Genomic DNA, 18,846 nt, shown 5'->3' on the forward strand with positions numbered 1-18,846 from the left:
TTGACTGGAAACTCAGCACACAGTGATTTCTTTAATACAAAAAGTGCCGGTACACATATCAATAAAAAATCAAGCTACATTTATTAACAATTTTTTCCATCAATCTAATAAACTAATAACTAAAAAGTATAAAAGTATATAAATTCTCAAAACGTGAAAATCTAGCCTTTTAACTGCAGCATGGTGACACAGGGGTAGAGTCGCTGCCACTGCACCAGAGACCTGGGTTCGATCCCAACTACGGGTGCTGTCTGTACATTTGTAGTACATTCTCCCTGTGACTCTTTAGGTTTTCTCCGAGTGCTCCAGTTTCAAAGACGTGCAGGTTTGTAGATTAATTGGCCTCTGCAAATTGTCCCTTGTGTGTGGGATAGAACTAGTGAATGGGTGATCGCTGGTCGGCATGGACTCATTGGGCCGAAAGGCCTGTGTCCACACTGTATCTATAAAGGAAAATAAAGTGACACTAGTACGCCTTTCCGGCACGTACCATCACCAAACAAGTACTGATCGTGTAGAAGACAGACACAAAACGTTGCAGTAACTCAGCGGGTCAGGCAGCATCTCTGGAGAAAAGGAATCGGTGATGCTTCAGGTCGAGACTTTCCTTCGGACTATGTGGACACCACAGCTGCAGCTGGAACAAGTGACCTTCCTGAAGCATAAAGACCTCTCTACCAGCTATAAAGTGCATAACTTGCACGTATATAACCTCAGTGTTTGTGTTTTTTTGTCCTTTTACACTCTCAATTTTTAATTTTTTAATTTATATTTGTATAGAAATCTGTGCTTTTTATGTTATTAACTGTCTGTGTCCTCACTGTTTTAAATTGTATTTTTGTTTAGAAGTGTGTTTTTGTGAAAAGCACCTTTGGTTGCATTCAATTGTATGATAAGTGCTACATAAATAGTTATTATTATTATTATTATATTCAAATAATCTGCCCTCAACAGGACGAATGATGCCATCATTCTCTTTTAAAAATATTATTATATTCCAATAACCTCCACTCAACAGGACGCCATCATGCTCTTAAAAATCTTGATGCCGTCCAGAACAAAGCTGTCCATTTGATTTGCACCACAACAACCACATTGTACATTCACTCTACCACTGTCCAGTGGCTGCAGTGTGCACCATTGGGGTGAGAGATTGCAACCTTCCCTGTTTGTTTCGACGAATGCAATCAACCTGGTGTGCACAATCAAGTAAGATCAAATGGAACAAGTTGTCCTACAACTTTAGGCTGTGCACGCCATACGCAAGAAGAAGAAGAAGTGTGCACCATCTATACAATGGATTGCAACAGACTACTTCAATGCTACAACCCACACTCATAACCTCTACCATCAAGAAGGACAAGGGCAGCAGGTGAATGGGAGCATCACCATGTGCAAGTTCCCCTCCAAGCCACACAACATCTCGATTTGGAAATATATTGCTGGTCCTTCATGCTGTAGTTACTGGGTCTAAACTCTGGAACTCTCTGCCTCAAACAATATAGGAAGCCCATCACCAGAGGAACGGCAGCTGTTCAAGAAGGTGGTTCTCCACCACTTACTCAATGGCGATTTAGTTTAGTTTAGTTTAGAGACACAACACGGAAATAGGCCCTTCAGCCCACCGGGTCTGCGCCAACCACATCCTGGGATGGCAGGACTTTCATATGAAGAAAGACTGAAGAAACACTATCCTACACTTGGCTTGTACTCGCTAGAATTTAGAAGATTGAGGGGGGATCTTATAGAAACGTACAAAATTCTTAAGGGGTTGGACAGGCTAGATGCAGGAAGATTATTCCCGATGTTGGGGAAGTCCAGAACAGGGGGTCACAGTTTAAGGATAAGGGGGAAATCTTTTAGGACCGAGATGAGAAAATCATTTTTTACACAGAGAGTGGTGAACCTGTGGAATTCTCTGCCACAGAAGGTAGTTGAGGCCAGTTCATTGGCTATATTTAAGAGGGAGTTAGATGTAGCCCTTGTGGCTAAAGGGATCAGGGGGTATGGAGAGAAGGCAGGGATGGGATACTGAGTTGGATGATCAGCCATGATCATATCGAATGGCGGTGCAGGCTCGAAGGACCGAATGGCCTACTCCTGCACCTATTTTCTATGTTTCTAACCAGCGATCCGCACACATTAACACTATCCTACTACACACACTCAGGGACAATTTCCAATTATACCAAGCCAATTAGCTCACAAACCTGTACGTCTTTGAAGTGTGGGAGGAAACCGGATATCCCAGGGAAAACCCACGCAGGTCATGAGGAGCACATACAAACTCGGTGCAGGCAGCACCCGTAGTCAGGATGGAACCCAGGACTCTGGCGCTGTAAGGCGGCAGCTCTACTGCTGCAGCAGGGAAGGGCAGTAAATGCCAACCTTGCCGGCACCACCCAGATCTTGAAAACTGATAGGAAATTGTTCAATTCATCGCGCTTCGTGTCAATATCTTACACTAAAGCATTAACTCCACTGTTTTATTTCCAGCCAGAGGGAATGTGAGAGTCTGCGGCGAGTTCAACTTTGTCACAGACCCAGAAGCAGCTTCCATTGTGCTGAGCCACTTCACTTGTCCCGTGCACATCGCCACCCTGGAGTACTGCCTCCGCCACCACCTGACCTGGTTATGTTGTGTAGGAAGGAGCAGGTTCAGAACAGTAAGCTGTGGGTGAGGAATGGTAGCCTGCTGGTTATGCTGTGAGCAGCACTCGGCATATGATAGCTTAGTGAAACAAAAGTGAAATTATGTCGATAAAACCAAAAGACTCAACACACCTCAGGAAATTCCCCTTTAAAATAGCTACAGAAAAATTCAAATATTTGGGAATTGAAATTACTAGAAATTACCAGGATATGTTTAAAGCCAATTATAATCCCTTACTTAAGAAATTAAATAATTTGATTAAATTCTGGAAAACACTTCCGATGTCCTTAATAGGCAGTATAAACGCTATAAAAATGATTTTCTTACCACAAATTCTATACCTATTTCAATCAATACCTATATATCTCCCAAAAAAGTTTTTCAAAAAATTGGACTTAGACATTACAAATTTTATATGGGATTATAAATCACATAGAATACAAAGAGCACACCTTAATAAACGAAAAGAGTTGGGTGCTCTAGCGCTCCCCAACTTTATGTATTATAATTGGGCAGTAAATATTAAAAATATGATTCACCTGCTGGACAATTCTGCCCAGCAGGCGGACTGGATTGTAATGGAAAAAGGGGACTGCTCCCCGAGTAATATAGGAGCGATTATCCTCTCACCAATAAATTTGAATAATAAAAATTATAATAAAAACCCAATTATACATAGCACAATTAGAACATGGAAACAAATAAAACAGAATCTAAAATTAAGAAACCTATCTCTCTCAATACCAATAGTCAATAACCCATCGTTTAAACAATCAATCATAGACAAATCATTTATACAATGGGAAAGAATGGGAATCAAAACGCTCGAAGATCTGTATGAATTGGGAAAATTACTATCATTTCAACAACTACAACTGAAATATAATTTGAAAAATAACCAATATTTTAAATATCTTCAAATTCGTGATTATCTGAAAAAATACACAAAAGACTATCATAATATGCCTTCCGACTTACTGGATGAAGCAATGAAGACAAAGGCGGAATCAGCTAATCTAATATCGTACTTATATAATATCATTTTAAACATAGAAATACCCACAACAGATGGAATTACAAGAGACTGGGAACAAGAATTAGCTATAAAAATTTCAAAAGAGAGCTGGGATAATCATTTACTACAGGTGCATAAATGTTCGATCAACGTACGACATACGCTTATCCAATTCAAAACATTACATAGACTATATTATTCAAAAACTAAATTAAATAAAATCTTTCCTAATGTTTCACCAATCTGTGATAAATGTCTGTGTCAAGAAGCTACCATAGCGCATTCTTTTGTTTTTTGTTCAAAAATCCAAAAATTCTGGTATGGAATATTTGATATTTTTTCAAAATTAATTAAAATAAAACTGGTACCAAAACCAGAATGGATCATTTTTGGGATATCGGAAGGTATCCCTGAATTAAACGTGTATCAGAAGAATTTATTCAATTACGGGCTAATAATGGGAAAAAAGCTCATACTTAAATTCTGGAAAAATGCGCCCACACCAACAATAAAAATGTGGATATCAAATATGTTTGAAACATTACATCTGGAAGAGATGAGATTCCTCTTAGCAGGTAAAGCAGACCAATTCCAAAAGACGTGGTCTACGTTTATGGACCTATTACAAGCATGAGGTGCAATAGTAATTTTAAAAATAAATAAATAAATAAATGGTATCAGGACCTGGCAATGGGAGGTAAAACAACAAAAACAGACTTGGTTGGTAGTCCCCTTTCTGCGGAGTTTAATGTTATAATAGAGCGATTGTCCCTACTTTCTTTTTCTTTCTTTTCTAGGGTCTACTTTCTTACTTTACTTCCTTCTCTAACTTCTTTTCTAAGGGGCTTTCTTTTCCCAACACTCTCTTGCACTTCACGACTCTTGCGCACTTTCTTTACTTTCCTTACTTCTATCTTTTTCTTAAAGCTCAAAAAAATGAAGCGGTACAAAAAATGTATTAAGACATATGTGTTGTGTATTATTGTAATTTACCGTACTTCTAATAAAAATAATTTTAATAAAGAAATGATAGCTTAGTGGTGAAGTTATTCAGCTGGTGTGCCAGAGGCAAGGTCACTGGTCCAGAGCTATTGAGTTTGAATCCCACCATGACTACTTTCACATTTAGAAACACTGAATAAACAGGGCAGTGCATGTTGACATTGGAAGAGTCATAGAAGCATGGAGTAATTCAGTGTGGAAACAGGCCCTTCGGCCCAACTTGCCCACACCTACCAACTTGTCCCAACTACACCAGTCCAACCTGCCTGCGTTTGGCCCCTATTTCTCGAAACCTGTCCTATCCATGTACCTGTAGGAAGGAACTGCAGCTGCTGGTTTAAAACGAAGGTAGACACAAAATGCTGGTGTAACTCAGTGGGACAGGCAGCATCTCTGGAGAAATGGAATGGGTGATGTTTCGGATCAAGACCCTTCTTCACCATACTTTACCATAATATGCTTGATTTTAATAAAAATATTATTAAAAAAAAAAAAAGACCCTTCTGAAAAAGGGTCTCGACCCGAAACGTCACCCATTCCATCTCTCCAGAGATGCTGCCAGTCCTGCTGAGTTACTCCAGCATTTTGTGTCTTCCTTCTATCCATGTATCTGTCTAATTGTTTGTAGTGATCGAAGCAATGAAATCTCTGGAAAAGTAAGCTTTCTTGCAGGCCCATAATATAAGCAAGCAAGTAGCTTGGGCAGCCTGCAACCCAACAGTATGAACGTTGATTTATAAAAATAGACACATAGAAAATAGATGCAGGAGCAGGCCATTCGGCCATTCGAGCCATTCAATATGAACATGGCTGATCATCCAAAATCTGTACCCCGTTCCTGCTTTTTCCCCATATCCCTTGATTCCCTAAGAAGTATATCTAACACTGTCTTGAAAACATCCAGTGAATTGGCCTCCACTGCCTTCTGTGGCAGAGAATTCCACAGATTCACAACTCTCTGGATGAAAATGTTTTTCCTCATCTCAGTCCTAAATGGCCTACCCCTCAGTCTGTGTCCCTGGTTCTGGACTCCCCCAACGTCTGGACTCCCCCAATTTTCCTGAATCTAGTTTGTCTAATCCCTTAAGAATTTTAAATGTTTTTATAAGATATCCTCTCATCCTTCTAAATTCCAGTGAATACAAACCCATTCTTTCATCGTGTGTCACTCCCACCATCCCGGGTATTAAACTGGTGAGCCACGCTGCACTCCCTCAATAGCAAGAATGTCCTTCCTCAAGTTAGGAGACCAAAACTGCACACAAACCTCCAGGTGTTGTCTCACCAGGGCCCTGCACAACTGCAACAGGACCTCCTTACTTCAATACTCAAATCCTCTCGCTATGAAGGCCAACATGCCAACATACCACTTTCTTCACTACCTGCTGTACATATAACCATATAACAATTACAGCACAGAAACAGGCAATCTTGGCCCTTCTAGTCCGTGCCGAACACTTATTCTCCCCTAGTCCCATCTACCTGCACTTAGACCATAACCCTCCATTCCTTTCCCATCCATATAACTATCCAATTTATTTTTAAATGATAAAATCGAACCTGCCTCCACCACCTCCACTGGAAGCTCATTCCACACAGCTACCACTCTCTGAGTAAAGAAGTTGCACCTCATATTACCCCTAAACTTCTGTCCCTTCATTCTCAAGTCATGTCCTCTTGTTTGAATCTTCCCTACTCTCAGTGGGAAACGCTTATCCACGTCAACTCTGTCTATCCCTCTCATCATTTTAAAGACCTCTATCAAGTCCCCCCTTAACCTTCTGCGCTCCAAAGAATAAAGACCTAACTTGTTCAACCTTTCTCTGTAACTTAGTTGCTGAAACCCAGGCAACATTCTAGTAAATCTCCTCTGTACTCTCTCTATTTTGTTGACATCCTTCCTATAATTAGGCAACCAAAATTGTACACCATACTCCAGAATTGGCCTCACCAATGCCTTGTACAATTTTAACATTACATCCCAACTTCTATACTCAATGCTCTGATTTATAAAGGCCAGCACACCAAAAGCTTTCTTTGCCACCCTATCTACATGAGATTCCACCTTCAGGGAACTGTGCACAGTTATTCCTAGATCCCTCTGTCAACTGCATTCCTCAATTCACTACAATTTACCATGTACATCCTATTTTGATTTGTCCTGCCAAGATGTAGCACCTCACACTTATCAGCATTAAACTCCATCTGCCATCTTTCAGCCCACTCTTCCAAATGGCCTAAATCTCTCTGTAGACTTTGAAAATCTACTTCATTATCCACAACACCACCTATCTTAGTATCATCATGTACTTGCATGCTTACTTTCAGTGACTGATGTACAAGAAAACCCAGGTCTTGTTGCACCTCCCCTTTCCCTAACCTGACACCATTCAGATAATAATCTGCCGTTTTGGTCTTGCCACCAAAGTGGATAACCTCACATTATACTGCGTCTGCCATGCATCTGCCCACTCACCCAACCTATCCAAGTCACCCTGCAGCCTCATAGCCTCCTCCTCCCAGCTCACACTGCCACCCAGCTTTGTGTCATCTGCAAACTAGGAGATGTTACGTTTAATTCCTTTGTCTAAATCATTAATATATATTGTAAATAACTGGGGTCCCAGCACTGAGCCTTGCGGCATCCCACTAGTTACTGCCTGCCATTCCTAAAAGGACCCGTTAACTCCTACTCTTTGCTTCCTGTCTGCCAACTAGTTCTCTATCCATGTCAATATCCTACCATGTGCTCTAAATTTGCACACTAATGTCTTGTGTGGGACCTTGTCAAAGGCTTTTTGAAGGTACAGATACACCACATTCACTGGCTCTCCCTTGTTCATTTTCCTAGGTACATCCTCAAAAAAATCCAGAAGATTAGTCAAGCATGATTTCCTCTTCATAAATCCATGCTGACTTTGACTGATCCTGTCACTGCTTTCCAAATGCACTGCTATTACATTTTTAATAATCAAATCAAGCATCTTCCCCAGTATCGATGTCAGGCAAACTGGTCTATAACAGTAAGATTAAACGAGAACTTACCAGTTTGAAGTTTGATCTGTATTTTATGAGGAGTTACGATGAGGGATTACGTGAAGAACCCGCTCAGTGCGCAGGCGCGGCATACTTCCAAGCAGCGGTGTGGAATCACAGATAGACACAGTTATTTGAAGTAAACATAGTAAAGATAAGGAGACATCAATTTATTAGTTTGATCCATATAATGAGGGTGGGAGCGGAGGGCACGTAATCCCTCATCGTAACTCCTCATAAAATACAGATCAAACTTCAAACTGGTAAGTTCTCGTTTAATCTTACTATTTTACTTCGGAGTCACGTGAGTGACTACGTGAAGATTTCAAAGCTCTGTGATTTCAAACCGTGTAACAGTTTCATTTCACTCACTCCCGAAGTTCTTGAGGGAGGAAGTGTTATCGTAATGAACCAATGAGTCTATTTGTAGAAAAACACAATGGTATTTTTTAAACAATAACAACAAAGAATTAAGTTGCTCCCCTGGGCTTAAATTAAATATTTGCAGTTCGTAAATCTTTACTGCAAATAAACCAGGTTTTGCCAACGGCTTATTATAAAATTTCTGAACGGTCTTTTCCCCCCCACCATCCTGCTGTAGCCAGAATGTGGTCTATAGGCATGTCCATTCTTTAGCCGTCGACATGGATGCTGCCCTGGTGGAATAAAATTTGTACATGTTAGTGTTTATCCCAGCAGTTTCTAGCACCTGCTTGAGCCATCTCGCAATGGTTTGGCTTGTCACCCGACCATAAGGTTTTTGTGACTGACCCACAAGGCTTTTCATCTCCCTCGAATATTTTGGTTGTGTCTATGTAGGATAGTAGGTGGGTCATGGCACATAACCGTGGTTCTGGTGGGTAAGCCACGACTGGATTAGGTGTTCCTGGTCTGCTCTGTTTGATCAGTCGCTGGATAACGACAGATCTGGTCTGGAGCTGTGATCATGTTGTCCAGTCGCAATAGGTGTAGTGACTGGACCCTCTGAGCGGATACAAGTGCCATCAACATGAGCGTCTTTAGTGTAGCTTGCTCGAGGCCGGGGGATCTGGCTGGTGGCCATTCCCTGAGATATGTCAGGACCACACTGATATCCCAAATATGGGTATACCTGGGCTTAGGGCTTGATATTGTAAATGCCCTTCATCAGTTTTACCACCAGTGGATGGGATCCCATCGCCTGTTGTCCTGGCGCTGGTTTGAGATAAGCAGAAAGAGCACTCTGCGCTGTGTTGATGGCACTGTAGCTGATCCCTACATCGTGGTGTAGATAGGCCAGGAACTCCAGTATGTTGGTGGCTGTAGCTGTTGCGTATGTTGTCCCTGTTTCCTGGCAGTACTTCTCCCTTTTTTGATGCTGGTTAAGTACTGCCTCTTGGTGGATGTTCGAAGGGATGCCGACATGGTGATGGTTTGTTTGGACAATCCCAGTTCCAGGTAAGGTCTGTTCAAACTTGCAACCCAGGCGTTTAATTTTCTCATGGCATGGCTGTTTAGCTTACCTGGTAGGTAAGTAGCTGATAGCCAAATATGTCTTTCGACACACCATTGCCAAATCATGTTGACCAATTTGTCGCATGATAATGATTTTATGCCACCCATATGGTTAATATAAGCCATCACCGTAGTATTTATCAATTTGTAACCGAACATGCAAGTGCTGCATATTAGATACATATGCTTTTAAACCATAAAAGGCGCCCAACATCTCTAGATAGTTAATGCCCAGTGTAAGTAGTAATGATGACTCTAGGTTAGTCCATCTACCACCTGTGCTGGATATGGAGTTAGTCGCTCCCCAGCCTTGAGCACTGGCATCTGTTTTAGTAACTAAAGTAGGGTTAGTGATAAAGATAGGGCTGAAACTATGCCAAATGTTTTCTGCCCACCACTGTAGCTCTGGTATTGCTTTAGTGGGTAAGTTCATGACACGATCATAGTGACCTGTATGTCGTTTTATTGCCTGTACCTTTGCTCTCTGTAAATTTTTTGATAGTGCAAAGGTCCGAATTGTGTAGCCGGAAATGCTGCTACCATTTCCCCAATTACTCTTGCTACTTGTCGAATAGTTGGTCGCTCGTTGACCATTAAATTGTTGCATGATTGTGCTAATTCAACCATTTTTGCCTTTGGCAAGGTAACAGTCATCTGGACTGAGTTAATTGTGAAGCCCAGGTAGTCCATGATAGTGGATGGCTTCAACTTAGATTTATCTGGATGTAGGACGAACCCCAGAGTTTCGAGGAGCTGTTTTGTAACTGATACTGCTGCCACAGCCAATTCCATCATTTTCCCTACTATCAGAATATCATCCAGATATGCCATGACAATATGTTTTTGTTTTCTTAGTATTGCCATGGCTGTGTTCAATATTTTGGTGAATAATCTTGGGGCTGAAGTTAGCCCATAGGGCAATGCTTTGTACCATCCAGATAAATTTTAGGTATCTGCGATGATCCTTGTATATGGGTACTAGATAGTAAGCATCTTTAAGATAAATGCTTGCCATGAAGTGTCCTTTGGAATTCAGTTGTTTGGCAGTAACATATGTCTCCATTTTGAAATGTATATACTTAACAAATTTGTTTAGTGATGTTAAGTCAATGATGATGCGACAGCCACCATCTTTTTTGGTTTTAGTGAATATATTCGATACAAATTCCAAAGGTTCATGTTTGGTCTTTTCGATGACCCCCTTTGTGATAAGTCTCACCAGTTCAGCTTGTCCCTCACGTTTCTCTTTGACGGAGGGAGAAATACCCTTTGGGGCCATTGTTGAACTGGCGGCGTTTTTTCTGACATGAATTGTATTTTATATCCACTATGCTTCAAACCGGTGCAATCTACCTCCTGTTAGTATTAAGCCTCCACCTCCCAAAAGTTGATAGGAACCAGACCCACCTACCTCCATGGTTACGGGTATTTCCTCTGATTCCCTTTGGTCGGACGAGGCTTGCGAGGTGTCTGATGTGGCGTGTTTGTTGGGGGTTGGCGCATTTTCCATGGGGTCCGCTCTGGGCCCTGGTCTAAAAAAGACTTACGGTGAAAGTAAGCGGACCCCGAGCTTTCACCGGTGTTGAATGGCGGATGTTTACTGGTGGATGCGGCGGGGTGCTGCCACTTGGTGGTGTGTGTTTTCAGTTTGCTCGTTTTATACCCTGCCTTCCCGAAGAGCAGCCTGTCTGGCTTATTGGCTGGTGTTTTACACAGCCCGGCAAATCGAGGATTGATGGCAGGTTTGATGATTTCTTTCCGCAGATTATTAATTTCAAACTGCGTGTTACACAACAACGCGAGTGTATCCTGTTGATTGGTGGTCATCTCGGTGTTGTTTATAGAACGAGCAAACGAAGTGAGGCCTGCTGTCAATAGTCGGAGTTTCCGCTGCAGCTTTAGCTCGTGGTGCCGGATGGTTGCCCCAATGTGTCCCCAGATTTGGCTTTTCACCGCTGGTACTTTTAGAGATTCACAGTTCTCCGGCGCCGTATAGGTATCTAAAGCTTCATTAATCACCTGCCCCTGCAGAGCTCTGTTGGAAAGGTGATTGATACTTGCCGCTAGTTTGGTCTCTAGCGGTTCCCCTGCATGGGGTTTTGACACGTAGCGGCCCACTACACCAAGCAGCTGTTCCTGCTCCTGCCCCCCCTGCATACTCCCGAAATCTTCAGCCATAACCCCTTGTTCTGGACCAGCCCAGTCCTGGTCCCCAAAGCTATCCTCTGGAAAGGAGGATACAATGGACAGTGCAGGAGGCACTATAGAGGGAGTGCCTGACCTCCCTCTGCAAGAGCTCCCCTCCCGGGGTGCACCTTGCTGGAGCACCTGCTCCAAGAGCCGCTCCATGCGGCTCAGGCAGCTGTCCCTCCCCCTCCTGGGTGGAGAGACGTCCCCGTCCGACGAGTCGGATGCCACCGGCCGGTTGCTCTTCCGTTTGGCTTTGCCTCCAGCCCGCTGTTCAGGCGTTAGCGGAGCTGGACTCGGCTCGGTGTCGGGGATAGCGGAGCGCCCAGATTAGGCTCCTACCGCCTGTTGCTGCCCCCCCTTCTCCTCTTGCGGAGTTGGACGGGGGGCAGATTTCTTCGAAAGTCTTGTCTTGAGTGTGGACATTCTGCAAGAGAAGACAGCCGGCTCTTCTTCGGTATCGAAGGAAAGCCGACTTCTGTTCACTTACCTGACGGTCCGTCTTTGAAATTGCAGTGGAGCGTTTGACTTCCGCTGCTGCCGCTGTTGCACTGCTGGCGTAATGCCGCGCCTGCGCACTGAGCGGGTTCTTCACGTAGTCACTCACGTGACTCCGAAGTAAAATTCCCTGTTTTCTCTCTCCCTCCTTTCTTAAAAAGTGGGGTTACATTAGCTACCCTCCAGTCCACAGGAACTGATCCAGAATCTTTGGAACATTGGAAAATGATCATCAATGCATCCACGATTTCTGGGGCCTCCTCCTTGAGTACTCTGGGATGCAGACCATCAGGCCCTGGGGATTTAACTACTTTCAGTCCCAACAGTTTACCTAACAACACCATTTCCTGACTAATGTGGATTCCCTTCAGTTCCTCCCTCCCACTAGATCTTCGGTCTCTAGTATTTCTGGGAGATTGTTTGTGCCTTCCTTAGTGAAGACAGAACCAAAGTACTTGTTTAACGTCTGCCATTTCTATGTTTCCCATTATAAATTCACCTGTTTCTGACTGTGGCGGATGGGAATATGGGGAGGATTGGTTACAAAGGAAATGAATGCAGGATGAAATGTCCCTGTTCACCTAGATATGATGAGGTGACTTACCTCCTTAAATGTTGCAAGGAAATATTGTGAGTAAATAAGTGAACTGAACTAATCATGTAAGGGGAAAAACAAAAAGGAAGCATTGATGAAGGAATTTTTCATTTAGACGTGTCTTTGTGTGGGACTAGGCGACCAGCATGGACAGTGGTCCCTCGATAGGCATTGAGAATAAACACTGAGTAGTTGATAGACAATAGGCAATAGGTGCAGTATTCGGCCATTCGGCCCTTCGAGCCAGCAAAGTGATCATCCACAATGAGTACCCGTTCCTGCCTTCTCCTCATATCCCCTGACTCAGCTATCTTTAAGAGCCCTATCTAGCTCTCTCTTTTGAAAGTATCCAGAGAACCTGCCTCCACCACCCTCTGAGGCAGAGAATTCCACACACTCACAACTCTCTGTGTGAAAAAACTGTTTCCTCATCTCTGTTCTAAATGGCTTACCCCTTATTCTTAAACTGTGGCCCCTGGTTTTGGACTCCCACAACATTGGGAACATGTTTCCTGCCTCTAGTGTGTCCATAATAAGATGCCCTCTCATCCTTCTAAGTTCCTGAGTATACAAGCCCAGCTGCTCCATTCTCTCAGCATATGACAGTCCCGCCATCCCGGGAATTAACTTTGTGAGTCTTGATGGCAATAGCTATTTAGGATGAGGTGTACAGTCAAGGAGCATTATGGAGAGACGGGCTGCATGGATCCCTGCCTGGAACTGCCACAACATTTCCAAATCACTGCTTTTATTCAATGCAGGACTTTTATAGAACATGGGTGAATCAAGACAGTGCAAAGGCTCGGTTCATGAAGAAGATATCTGCACATACTGCGGACTACAGCACGGAAGGCCAAGGTAGTAAGGAACTGCTGTTTGGAAGTGGCTTTGTGTCCTATGATTCATACGCAATGTCTGCTGCCATCGATGACTCGGTGGTGACGGAGCGCGCCCAGTACGGGGTGAGTGTGGAGTTGCACGGTTCACTGACCAGGGCCATGATGGTTGTGGACACCCTCGACATCCTGAAGCTCCCACACAAAGCCACCGTCTTCCTGGTATGTGACATGGAAAAGTATAAGCAGCTACTGATTAAGGCCCTGAAATAAGATGTGGTACGTCCCACACGGAAGAACATAAAGCCAGCAGTGCTTGAGTTACAATTATACACAATGCCAACTAATGCCAATAAAATTTATGCTTCAATAATGGGGTAATGATACTAAAAATGTGGGCAAAATTGGATATTGAATGCTTATTGATAAATTGTTAAACTCATTGTTAAATTGCTTATAAAAGCTTTAATGTCAGTGTGAAGGTGAATTTCACACTTCAGGTAGAAGATTAAGTTGTAGATCTGTTGTGGAAATTTGATCATATTTTGCAAATGGAAAATTGTTTCCCGAGGAAGTTAAATGGAAGGTTTGGGAAATTGAAATGGAGTTGACTTTCTGGTTGCATAAGATCCTCCAACCTCACTCCCGAATCTGGTTCGGAAACCTTCATTCATTATTTTGATATCTCGAGGATTGACTATTCCAATGTTGCGCGTTTTACCATCCTATTTCCGGCCACCATAAACATAACCAAATTACTGTCAAATTATGTCTTCATCCTCTACACATTGGTCCATAGCCTGTCCTGTTTTAAACTCCTTACTTACATCTCCTCCAGCCCACCACTCATGGTCTTCAATGCTCTCCACCTCTGTCATCACCGCCATGTTATAGGAAAGATGTTGTCAAGCTGGAAAAGGTTCGGAGAAGATTTACAAGGATGTTGCCAGGATTAGAGAGTCTGAGCTACAGGAAAAAATGGAAATTAGGCTGGGACTCCATTTCTTGGAGCACAGGGTGATGAGGAGTGATCTTATAGAGGTGTATAAAATGATGAGAGGAAAAGATCGGGTAGATACTAACATAAAAACATAGAAAATAGGTGCAGGAGTAGGCCATTCGGCCCTTCGAGCCTGCACCGCCATTCAATATGATCATGGCTGATCATCCAACTCAGTTTCCCGTACCTGCCTTCTCTCCATACCCCCTGATCCCTTTAGCCACAAGGGCCACATCTAACTCACTCTTAAATATAGCCAATTAACTGGCCTCAACTACCTTCTGTGGCAGGGAGTTCCAGAGATTCACCACTCTCTGTGTGAAAAATGTTTTTCTCATCTCGGTCCTAAAAGATACACAGAGTCTCTTGCCCAGAATGGGTGAATCGAGGGCCAGAGGGCAGAGGTTTAAGATGAAGGGGAAATTATTTAGTACGAATCTGAGGGGCAACTTTTTCACACAAAAGGTGTTGAGGGTATGGAACAAGTTGTTGGACGTAGTTGAGGCTGGGACTATCCCAACTTTTAAGAAACAGTTGGACAGGTACATGGATAGGACAGGTTTGGAGGGATATGGACCAAACATGGGCTGGTGGGACTAGTGTAGCTGGGACATGTTGGCCGGTGTGGGCAAGTTGGGTTGAAGGGCTTGTCTCCGCACTGTATCACTCTATGCCTCTCTGATCTCCAGCCCTGCGACCTGTCAGCACTGCGAAGGCTGTGCTCTCTAGAAGTCTGTTCCTAAGCCTCTCCAACCCCACACTCTCATCCCCTGCAGAGATATTAATGGCCACTGTGTGATTCAGCCTCCAATTGTATTTATATTATAAAGACGCCATATAAATTGCTTATTAAAATGTCTAATTGGCTTTGGGTATGCATTATTTGGATCAGAGGTTTCTATTTCAAAGACATAGTTTGCATTAAAATTTCAGACTGTCAAAACTCCACAAGAGGACCAATAACCCTTAGGAAAAGCAGTCCTGAACTACTATCAGGCAACTGAACCATCCTACCATAACCAGAGAGCAGTGCTGAACAACTATCTACAGTACCTCATTGATAACCGCCGGACTATCTTTGATTCGACTTTACCTTGCACTAAATGTTATTTCCTTATCTGTATACTGTGAATGGCTCAATTGCATCTGTACACTGTGAATAGAAACATAGAAATTAGGTGCAGGAGTAGGCCATTCGGCCCTTCGAGCCTGCACCGATACTGGCTCAATTGTAATCATGTATTGTCTTTCCACCGTCTGTTTAGCACGCAACAATAGCTTTTCACTGTACCTCACGTGACAATAAACTAAAACTAAAACTGAAAATAATCTGTATTTATTCTGATATATATAGAGAAACTTCATAAAAATGGGCACTGCTTTTGCTGAATCTGACATACCTCTGAATTAATATTGTAATTGGTGCACAAACACTTTGTAAATCAATAGAAAATACCGATAGCATGGAATTAAACTGCTTTTAAGTATTTATTTTCATTCTACGTTGAGTCTTTGGAAGATTGCCTCCTCTGTTGACAGAGGGGTTAATGCTTTCAACTTACAGCCCGAAGTAGGATCTCGACCCGAAACATCACTGATCCATGTTCTCCAGGGATGATGCCCGATCTACTGAGTTACTCCAACATTTTGTATCTTTCCTTATGGCTTTCAAGTGTTTCCTGCTCAAAATGTTGCACTGCACTTATTTTGCACCTTATGCTCCCTCTCCATTTATATTATCAACGGATAGTAAAAAGGAAGATGTAAGATTTCTATTGTATAGTATTGGGCTTTTTCTTCTCGTCGCATTTAGTTTAATTCAGTTTAGTGATACGGTGCGAATACAGCCTGGCACACACTTGGGACAATTTACTCTTATCCCAAGTATACAAACCCATCCAATCATCCTACAATCCTTTATGTCTTTGGAGAAACATAGAAACATAGAAAATAGGTGCAGGAGTAGGCCATTCGGCCCTTCGAGCCTGCACCACCATTCAATATGACCATGGCTGATCATCCAACTCAGTATCCAGTACCTGCCTTCTCTCCATACCCCCTGATCCCTTTAGCCACAAGGGCCACATCTAACTCCCTCTTAAATATAGCCAATGAACTGGCCTCAACTACCTTCTGTGGCAGAGAATTCCACAGATTCACCACTCTCTGATTTTCTCATCTCGGTCCTAAAATACTTTCCTCTTATCCTTAAACAGTGACCCCCTTGTTCTGGACTTCCCCAACATCGGGAATAATCTTCCTGCATCTAGCCTGTCCAACCCCTTAAGAATTTTGTAAGTTTCTATAAGATCCCCCCTCAATCTTCTAAATTCTAGTGAGTACAAGCTGGGCCTATCCAGTCTTTCTTCATATGAAAGTCCTGCCATCCCAGGAATCAGTCAGGAATCAGTGTATTTCAGATGTGTGGATGAAAATAAACAGATTCAAGGCAGTTTAGAGTTCCAGAGCTTCACCACTATGCAGAGTGGGAGGAAACCAAAGATCTCGGAGAAAACCCATGTGGTCACAGGGAGAACATACAAACTCCATAGAGACAGCACCCATAGTTGGGATTGAACCCGGGTCTCCAGCACTGCAAGCGCTGTAAGGCAGCAACTATACCGTGCCGCCCACTCTAATGGATTTGATTCCACTAGATTGCTGGCATGTACTAAATGGGTTGAATGGCCCCCTCCCATTGTTGCAGGTGAATAAGAAATATAGCAAATGTAGTGGCAATACTCAATTGCCAATGTACCCCACCACTAACAGGCCACGTATATGAAATGCACTTGGAGCCATGCCCATAATCTAGGAAGCAGACTTCCTCCCTGATCATTGCCATCGCCAGTAAGTCTTGGATCAATGCTTGTTGGTCTCAGAATGCTGCTCACTCAAGGAAGTGGAACACACTGACCCTGACCAGCCACTTTTCAGGCCAACTGCTATGTAACTGTAGTCACTACTTACTCCACATCAGCACTCTTCCTGTAGAACATAAAACAATACAGACAGCATCTCTGGAGAGAAGGAGTGGGTGATGTTTCAGATCGAGACCCTTCTTCAGAGCTGCCATTTGATCATTTGAGCCAATTGATTTTAATTTTTACTTTTATTTGCAACATCGTTTATTCAGGAATTATTCAGCAGGTCAGAAACTATCCACGGAGAGAGATACACTGTCAACACTTCAGTCTGATAAATCTCAAGGTTCTAGGTTTCAAGGTCAGTTTATCATCACATGTACCAATTAAGGTACAGTGAAATTGGAGTTACCATACAGCCATACTAAGTGAAAAGCAACAAGACACATAGCCACATAAAATAAAAGTTAACATAAACATCCACCACAGCGGCTCCACATTCCTCACTGTGATGGAGGTAATAAAGCCCAATCTTCTCCCTCTTTATTCTCCCGCGGTCGGGTCTGTCGAAACATCCACAGTCAGGGCGATCTAAGCTCCTGCGGCCGGCGATCCGAAGCCCTCGGGTGATTGAAGCTCCCGTGTCGGGACAGTTAAAACTCACCTCGGCTTGGAGCTCCCGAATCGATCTCTAACCAAGGACCGTGGGCCCCACGATGTTAAAGCCCACAGGCCCGCGATTGGAGCTCTCCATGGTTGATACCCGGCAAACAACACGATAGTAAGTCCGCAGCGCGCCCATTGTTGGAGCGCTGGGTCGGTCTCCGGGAAAGGCCGCGCCACTCCACGATGTTAGGCCGCAGTGGGGGTGGAGATACGATTCGCTTCTCCGTCGGGGTAAGAGATTGAAAAAGGTTTCCGCCCATCACCCACATAAAACTCTAAAATGTGTTGTGTCCATTATCTTTATTTTTTTAACCTTTTTCTCTGGTTTGTATGGAAACTTATTATCTAATTTATGTAAAGCACTTTGGTGTCAATGCGAGTTGACTTAAAACGTGCTATATAAATAAAACTTACTTACTTACTACTTACTTACTAAAACATACTGTTTAAACCTACTTAAAATAACAAAACAGAGGAAAGGGCAGACAGACTGTTTGCGAGGCAGCCACTTGCTGGCGCCACCCTGTGTTCTTTCCTTATTTCAGAATATTTTATTTTTATTTCATGATTATTCAACCTGGTTCTCATTTGAATGATTCACCTGTGATGAGTTAGTCATCATTTTTATTGTTACATCATATCCTCTAAACTCTTTCTCATCCAGGAAGCTCCAGCTTTAGTTCCCTAACTTTCTCCCCTATGGCAATGTAGCCTTCAGGTCCATCTGTTTCATTTGCCTCCTCGTTTCTGTAAGTCTAATTTCCCAGCCTCTCTATGCCATTGTTGTTCACTGTTCTGGGACTTTCCTGCAGATAAACATGGTGAACAGTCCACATGATGGTCCGTTCATTATGGCCATGGAGATAAGACACCATCGACTCGATGTTATCAAAGCACTAATCTACCCCTGTCTATGGGACCCCCAAAGTCAACCTTGTTTCTATCTTTAACTTTTCACATTGTGAAAGCTTTTCACTGTCCCTCGGTACACATGACCATA

The 18,846-nt window shown here is 43.0% G+C and overlaps 1 pseudogene; it reads left to right on the top strand.

Moving 5' to 3' along the window:
* Positions 1 to 13,686, top strand: part of LOC116974733 — a 39,314-nt pseudogene extending 25,628 nt beyond the window's left edge.
* The last annotated feature ends 5,160 nt before the right edge of the window (positions 13,687 to 18,846 follow it).

This window comes from Amblyraja radiata, chromosome 6, assembly GCF_010909765.2.
Source record: "Amblyraja radiata isolate CabotCenter1 chromosome 6, sAmbRad1.1.pri, whole genome shotgun sequence".
In the NCBI taxonomy this organism is placed as follows: Eukaryota; Metazoa; Chordata; class Chondrichthyes; order Rajiformes; family Rajidae; genus Amblyraja; species Amblyraja radiata.